This window comes from Schistocerca nitens, chromosome 2 (genome assembly GCF_023898315.1).
Source record: "Schistocerca nitens isolate TAMUIC-IGC-003100 chromosome 2, iqSchNite1.1, whole genome shotgun sequence".
NCBI classification, from domain to species: domain Eukaryota; kingdom Metazoa; phylum Arthropoda; class Insecta; order Orthoptera; family Acrididae; genus Schistocerca; species Schistocerca nitens.
The window spans coordinates 521,100,481-521,108,854 of NC_064615.1; positions in this window are offsets into that span (position 1 = coordinate 521,100,481).

Here is an 8,374-nt window from a genome sequence, read left to right on the forward strand (position 1 = left end):
GGTCACAGTCCACATCTGCCCCTGGAAATGTCTTACAATTTGAAATCTGGTTCCTAAATGTCTTACCATTATACACTCCTGGAAATGGAAAAAAGAACACATTGACACCGGTGTGTCAGACCCACCATACTGCGAGAGGGCTGTACAAGCAATGATCACACGCACGGCACAGCGGACACACGAGGAACCGTGGTGTTGGCCGTCGAATGGCTCTAGCTGCGCAGCATTTGTGCACCGCCGCCGTCGGTGTCAGCCAGTTTGCCGTGGCATACGGAGCTCCATCGCAGTCTTTAACACTGGTAGCATGCCGCGACAGCGTGGACGTGAACCGTATGTGCAGCTGACGGACTTTGAGCGAGGGCGTATAGTGGGCATGCGGGAGGCCGGGTGGACGTACCGCCGAATTGCTCAACACGTGGGGCGTGAGGTCTCCACAGTACATCGATGTTGTCGCCAGTGGTGGCGGAAGGTGCACGTGCCCGTCGACATGGGACCGGACCGCAGCGACGCACGGATGCACGCCAAGACCGTAGGATCCTACGCAGTGCCGTAGGGGACCGCACCGCCACTTCCCAGCAAATTAGGGACACTGTTGCTCCTGGGGTATCGGCGAGGACCATTCGCAACCGTCTCCATGAAGCTGGGCTACGGTCCCGCACACCGTTAGGCCGTCTTCCGCTCACGCCCCAACATCGTGCAAAAAAATGGTTCAAATGGCTCTGAGCACTATGGGACTCAACTGCTGTGGTCATAAGTCCCCTAGAACTTAGAACTACTTAAACCTAACTAACCTAAGGACATCACACACATCCATGCCCCAGGCAGGATTCGAACCTGCGACCGTAGCGGTCGTGCGGTTCCAGACTGTAGCGCCTTTAACCGCTCGTCCACTCCGGCCGGCCAACATCGTGCATCCCGCCTCCAGTGGTGTCGCGACAGGCGTGAATGGAGGGACGAATGGAGACGTGTCGTCTTCAGCGATGAGAGTCGCTTCTGCCTTGGTGCCAATGATGGTCGTATGCGTGTTTGGCGCCGTGCAGGTGAGCGCCACAATCAGGACTGCATACGACCGAGGCACACAGGGCCAACACCCGACATCATGGTGTGGGGAGCGATCTCCTACACTGGCCGTACACCACTGGTGATCGTCGAGGGGACACTGAATAGTGCTCGGTACATCCAAACCGTCATCGAACCCATCGTTCTACCATTCCTAGACCGGCAAGGGAACTTGCTGTTCCAACAGGACAATGCACTTCCGCATGTATCCCGTGCCACCCAACGTGCTCTAGAAGGTGTAAGTCAACTACCCTGGCCAGCAAGATCTCCGGATCTGTCCCCCATTGAGCATGTTTGGGACTGGATGAAGCGTCGTCTCACGCGGTCTGCACGTCCAGCACGAACGCTGGTCCAACTGAGGCGCCAGGTGGAAATGGCATGGCAAGCCGTTCCACAGGACTACATCCAGCATCTCTACGATCGTCTCCATGGGAGAATAGCAGCCTGCATTGCTGCGAAAGGTGGATATACACTGTACTAGTGCCGACATTGTGCATGCTCTGTTGCCTGTGTCTATGTGCCTGTGGTTCTGTCAGTGTGATCATGTGATGTATCTGACCCCAGGAATGTGTCAATAAAGTTTCCCCTTCCAGGAGTGTATAATCTATCTGAAACCTTTTAGTATCTCCAGGGTTCTTCAATGTATACAACCTTCTTTCATGATTCTTGAACCAAGTGTTAGCTATGATTAAGTTATGCTCTGTGCAAAATTCTACCAGGTGGCTTCCTCGTTCATTTCTTAGCCCAAATCCATAGTTACCTACTACGTTTCCTTCTCTTTATTTTCCTACTGTCGAATTACAGTCACCCATGACTATTAAATTTTCGTCTCCCTTCACTACCTGAATAATATCTTTTATCTCCAACTAAAAACATCACGTTAAAAGTCTCCGCACAGTAGTAGGTGGTGTTGTTTTTGTTGTTGTTAAGGTATTCCGATGGCTCGTTTCATGCAGCTCTACACGCTATCCTTTACAAACCTCTTCGTCTCTGAGTAAGTCCTGCGACCTACATTAATCCAAACGAGCTTCCTGTAATCAAGCCTTGGTATCCCATCATACCATCATAGTTTTTGCGCTCCACGCTTCCCTTTATTACCCAGTTGGCGATCCCTTGATGTCTCTGGATGTGTTCTCCAACTGATACCTTCTTTCAGTCAGTGTCTGCCTGGAATTCGTTTTTCATAATAAGGTACAGTGCCTCCTCAATAGTAATCCTATCCACCCATTTAATCTTCTGCGTCCTTATGTGGGATCAGGCTTCAAAAGCTTCTATTTTCTTCTTGTACGAGCTGTTTATCTTCAGCGTTTTACTTTCATACAAGACTACTGCTCCATTTCAATACTGAAACTTCCTGGCTGATTAAAACTGTGTGCCAGACTGAGACTCGAAGTCGGGAGTCCCTAGTTATTCTCGGTCCGGCACACAGTTTTAAACTGCCAGGAAGTTTCATATCAGCGTACACTCCGCTGCAGAGTGAAACCTCATTCTGAAAGCATTCCAATACTTTCTGCCGACACATACTAGTATATATATATAATAAAAGCGAAGACGGCCATGACCCTCTCCGGGTTAGCTGCCTCGTGTAATTAAAAAAACTGAGTGAATGAGTCAGTGACGAACTTCGACGGGTGTAACAGGACATCCCCCCCCCCCCCCCCCCCGAACAAACGCAACGAACAATGCCGAACAAAAAAAAAAAAATGGCGTAATGGGCAGCGCATCTGGCTAGCGGGCAGGAGACCCAGGTTTGAATCCTAGTCTGGCAAAAATTTTCAGTCTGTCTGGCCAGTTGGCAGGCCGCTCCATCATCATGATTCCCACTGTGTTAACTCATCTTACTCCTCAATTCATCGCCGTGATTACCACTGTATTCAGACGATCTTTAACGGCACTGGCTGCGTGATGCCGAGCGCCGTCCTCAATCAGTATGAAGCGCGGTCCAGAAGCTGCAACCTCTGGAATGATGTGTGACTCCACTATCTCATCCTGGTGGCACTGCGCGTTCAATGCTGGAGGTGGCACGACGACGAGAGACATTTTCCTGTTGAGTCTGATGCCACCCCAAGCATGACACATGAGCCCCGGAACACAGTCTGCGGGGTAACGACGTCCGGATGATTCCTCGCTTCCTCATCGTGACACCAAATACGAGTTCTAAGAGCGTGATCCTTCGTAGAGAAGCCTTACTCTTCTGCGAAGACAACCCAACTCCGACGCGCGGTATGCCACTGCACGTGCCGTCTGGCAAACTCCATGGCAACACAACGTGCAGGTGTCGAGGTGCGCACCTTCATTGACATGTGCGGACGAATGTGCCATTCCTGCAGCCATCGCCAAACAGTTTTTGCCGACACCACTCGGCCAGTAGCAACGACATGGCGATCGGCTAGAGTCCCGGATTAGCTGCCGCGCTGTAGTGCGATTCTCCTAAGCTGTAGTGCAACGGCGAGCGCCCTGACGAAAGACTGTCTGCCGATGCGGTTGCAGTACGCTGGATACCACTCTGCGACACGCCTAGCACTTCCGCAATATAACGCTGTGACCTGTCATCTCCAGACAGAGCAACGGTATGGATAAACTCAGCATACTGTACTCGTACTTCTATAAAACAAAACAAACATTGCAAGTTCTCTGCGCTGAGATGGGCCAAAGTGTAAGGAACTTCGTTATTCACAGATACGTACCATGCAATGACAACAATGATGAAAATACGCGGAAGAAACACACCGCAACGTAGGGAAGTCTTCTGCAGAATGCTTTGCTTGTCCATCAAAACAAAACAGCAGAGCTGTGTGTCTGCCCTAGCGTTTACTGGCCACAAGCGAACTGTAAGTTGTATCGGAAGCGTTGCCAGCGCTTTGGTATCAATGTCCTGCCTTCGTCCAGGTACATTTTTACTCCTCTCATCAAAGCGGCTTGGGTGGCACCAAGGATGTTGTCGAACTGGGACCGTTTGTCGTTATATTTCTGCATGTATCAATGGCACAGCCCCTGTGATCACAGGAGGGCTGAAAAAGCTGGAACACCGTTTGCTGCATCAGATCACTTTCAAATTTCGTCGAATTATTTTAAACGGTCGCTCCTGGTTTCACCCTGAAAACCAGAGCAAACATTTCAGTCGTGGTACACTCCAAAGGAACGAGATAATATTCGACGGGGTTGCAGGCGAACGATGTCCTGAGAGAAGGGATCAACCTTACGGGGAGCGTCAGGAGTGTCAGTGGCTGTCAAGAACGTCGCCCTGCTGTTCATCGTACTGGGAACTGTCATTTTCGAATGCGAAACTGTGGGAATCGAAGGCCCAGGGGAAGAGGCGATTTCATTGACGCCCCTTATGTCACATCCAGAGGGCTTTTCCTTTCGATTCTTAGCTTCTGGGCTCCCCTTTGTGAAACCGAGGGATTTAAACGCTGGGCGTTTCGGTTGCGGCCTCCGTCTCAGAGGAGTCAAAAGTTGGGTATGAGGAGGTGTGACGACCTACGTTTCGCATGACACGTCGACGGTGGTGTTGGGTGAAATTTGATGTCAATATGACATCACTGACCCACCTTAAACCTCATATGAACTACTGAGCTCCGGTCTTTTTTTCGCGTGTGTCGACATCTTGGTGTTTGAAGAGTGACTGAACGCGAGGGTGACGTCGCAAGGCTACACGCTTATACACCATTACAGAGGAATTTCACACTTATGCTTCGCAATAGGAAACGGTTGTGTTGCGTCGTGAGCTGTTTCAGTAGTCATGCATGTTTCAAAAGCTTTGCATTTCTCCTCTAGCCATTCCTGCTTTGTCATTTTGCTCTTCTTGACATTCTCGTTGGTGGACATCAGTATTCTCTTTTGCATGCTTCGTTTGCTTCATTTATATATTGTCTCATCAGTTAAATTAAATATCTTCTTTTTCAAGCATTTATATTAGGTCTCATTTATGTGTTAGTATATTGCCTGAAATGGAATACTTGCTTTTAAAGATTAATGCGACACGCTGAAATGAAAATAATTTCTTATACCTAATACCTGAGACGAATGCGGAAATGTACGTCGGATCGTTTCCCCAATATGGCTGTTCGTGTCGCTACCACGACATGCTAGAACCCTACCATGCAGCAGGACCTCCACTATGTGAAACATGGCGACTGAGCTCAGCTCCTGGAAATATATTTCCCACACTTATGGACGCTGAGACTAATACACGAGTGGTCATCCCGGCAGAACCGTGCCAACAGGTGTTGATCTTGCGGTACGGAGGACATCCCCCAAAGTCTCTCATGAAGGTGTTAGTTCGATGGCGTGTATACTGGCCAGGGATCAAAAGTAACATCGAAAGAATGGTCCGAGGGTGCACAGCGTTCACCTGGGACGAGGCAGCGCCCTCACATTGTTTCATCCCCCGGCCTACCTTCGCCTCCCCTGGGACCATATCCACCTCGATTTTGCAGGTCCATTTTTATGATCGACGTTGTTGCTCATTGTGAATGCGTTCTCGAAATACCCAAACGTTGTGCACTTGATGTCCACGAGGACCGACGCCATCCTTACCACCTTGGCGCAGGTCCTGACCTTCGAAAGGATGCCTCGTGCATTACTCTGCAATGCGTGGCGCACACCTTCAAAGATTTCTGTGAGGCGAATGGACTAAAATATATACGCAAACTACCTTTCCACTCTTCCTCAAATTGTTATGCAGAACAGCTCGTTTGGAAGTTGAGCCGTGGTAAAAAATTTGCTGTTTTGAAGAGCGCGCCGCAGCGCTTAGTGTGAACCAGTCGCCCTCCGTTCCTGGCGGTGGCGCCGCTGTGGCAGTCGCAGCTTTGCTGTCTCCCTCTGGTGGGAAAGGGGAAAGGTTGCCTGTTCACGTGCATTTAAGGGGCGCCATGAGCTCGCCAGTCGGTCAGTCTTGGTCAGTCTCTCGTCCCCAGCTTGCTAGTCTGTCTCTCGTCCGCATTTGTTAGGCAGTTAGTGTTTGTCTGTGGCTCGGAGTGCTGGTATGTCTGTCGTTCGGATCAACCTTTAAAGCCGGCAAAATGAGAGTCTTTCAACTCCGCCAGTAAGAGAACTCAGCGAGTGGTCGCCCGGTCGGGACTTAGTTCCTGCATCTGAGTCTGCGCGTTAGGCTGCCAGTCTGCTCGAGTTTGCTCAGGAAATGGTCATTGGCGGGTGGATCGATCGGTTGGTCGGTCCCGCACTGAGACACAAGATGACATGTCCGTCTTGAGCGTCGGCGCATGTGAGGTCGCCGCGTGAGTCCAGTGGGCCGCGGCGTATAGCGAGGGTAGTGACTTAGCGGTCGACACGAGAGCAACAGGAGTCAACCCACGACGTCGGTCTGGCCGGTGCGAGCTGCGACGCCTTCCTGCATCCGTTGAAGCTGCTGGCAGCGGACGGTTCGGGAGAGCGATTTCGGGGTGCTGCGCCAGGTCTTCTCGAGAAATCGCAGTTTATTAGAAGTTAAGTGACTGGTGATATGTTGTGTGATTTGCTCTTGTTAAATTCTACTTGTTTTCATGGTGAGGTCACCAGCCGTTTTGCTTTGGGGTCGTCCCACCATTCTACTCCGTTTGCCCACCCGCAGGAAGGTGGTTGTTTATAAATTAGGTGGTCCATTTTTCCCTTGTGGAGTAGGGGCGGGTTAGAGCAACCTGCGGTTCAGGTTGTTCGGTAATCTCCCTATCAATCTACCGAACGTCAGTAGCTGCCTCTGTCATGTTTGTCGGATTTGGTGTGTTAACGAATTTATTGCTTGGAGTGTAACGGCCTAATACCTGAATTGTGTTTTGATCTTTGGAAACTTTGATATTATTGCCTATGATCTTTAGAGGTGGTATCTGTATACTGTAGAGCATCTTAACTATTGCTTGGTCAACCTTGTAGAATTTTATATCAGATTGCATTTCATGGGCTTTTATTTCAATGATCATTTTAGTATATAAAATTGCCACCCTTTCACCGTAAGACTTTTCTTAGAAGTTAAAATCAAGTTGCACCTTCGGTGGCAAGGTTAATATTTTAATTGTTAGAGTTTTGTACCATTTTCATCCCTCATATGGGGGTGCATAGTTTGTGTGCTTGTGTAAATTGTTAAAACTCTTAGTTTAAAGTTATCTCGTGTGTTGCAGATTTGGACCAGTGTAGTCTTTCAGAGGCTGTTGTGAGCAGTCGTAACTACGGCCGTGTCAAAATAGAGCGGCAAGGTTCTCTGTCTGAAAGCTCATTCAGTCAAAACTTGTTTCTTTCTGCCTACGAATAAATTGCAACTTTGATATTTAGAGGGTGCTTTCTGATTATAATTTTAAATCTGTTTTTTTTTAAATGCTTTTAGGCACTATTAAAGAGAATAAAATTCCCTTTTGTTAAAAGGAATTTGGTTATGATTTCATCAGTTAATCCCTGGCAACTACTTCCATGCTTACATAGAGTGATTAAATGTGTTAAAGTTCTTGATGAATCGCTAGTAAATAAAATAAATTCTATAGAATATTCTTTGAAAATAAATCACGGTTCAGAATTTTACAGCAGATCAAAACAGCTGTCAAATCATCTGCTATTACTCCAGCCCTCACCTTGGTTTGAGCACTTATCGAACCACGCCAATTAACAATCACGGACGGCAAACACGCACACTGCTTCATCTTTTGACACTGCCCCCGTCAGAGCCACACTTCTGCCGCTCCCGCGATTACGTGCCTGGATCGGCTGTGTGGGGCTGCCCCTACGCGGGTATTGAGGCTCAGACGCCGGCGACAGCAATGGAAACGATGGCCACCTTCGTCCAGACAGGGAAGCAGCCCGTATGCCGTCATCACAGCCCGCTCCGACCTCAGTCACAGACACTGGTGAATGGAATGAAGGACGTCTCCACTGCCTTCTGGTGACAATTTATTGCCACATCTTGCAACGCCGGCTGGGTGACTACGACTCCCAACTATTGCACCGGTGATACCTTCTGCATCCAAGTCAATCAGTGGAACCCCTGGCACGCCCAGCGGCAGCGATGTCTCTCCCGGTATGCACCTTTCCCACAGCTGGCAGCCAGCAACGGACAGGGCCTTCATCTGTACATCTATTCGCACCTTCTTCGGGGGCGGAGGGATGTAATATCGGTTCCATAGAAGTTGTATGACTGCCAGAGTAAATGGACCAATGGTAATCAATGTAGCCCCAACCATCTCGCCACGTGCGCAATACTGTTCCGCACGGTTGCCCAGCGAATGGTCAGTCAGTTCTGTAGTATCTGATATTTTCAGTTATCATCGCTGTACTACGGACAATTCGATAACAATCTTATTTGGTACTTGGTTTGCCTCTCTGGCTAAGT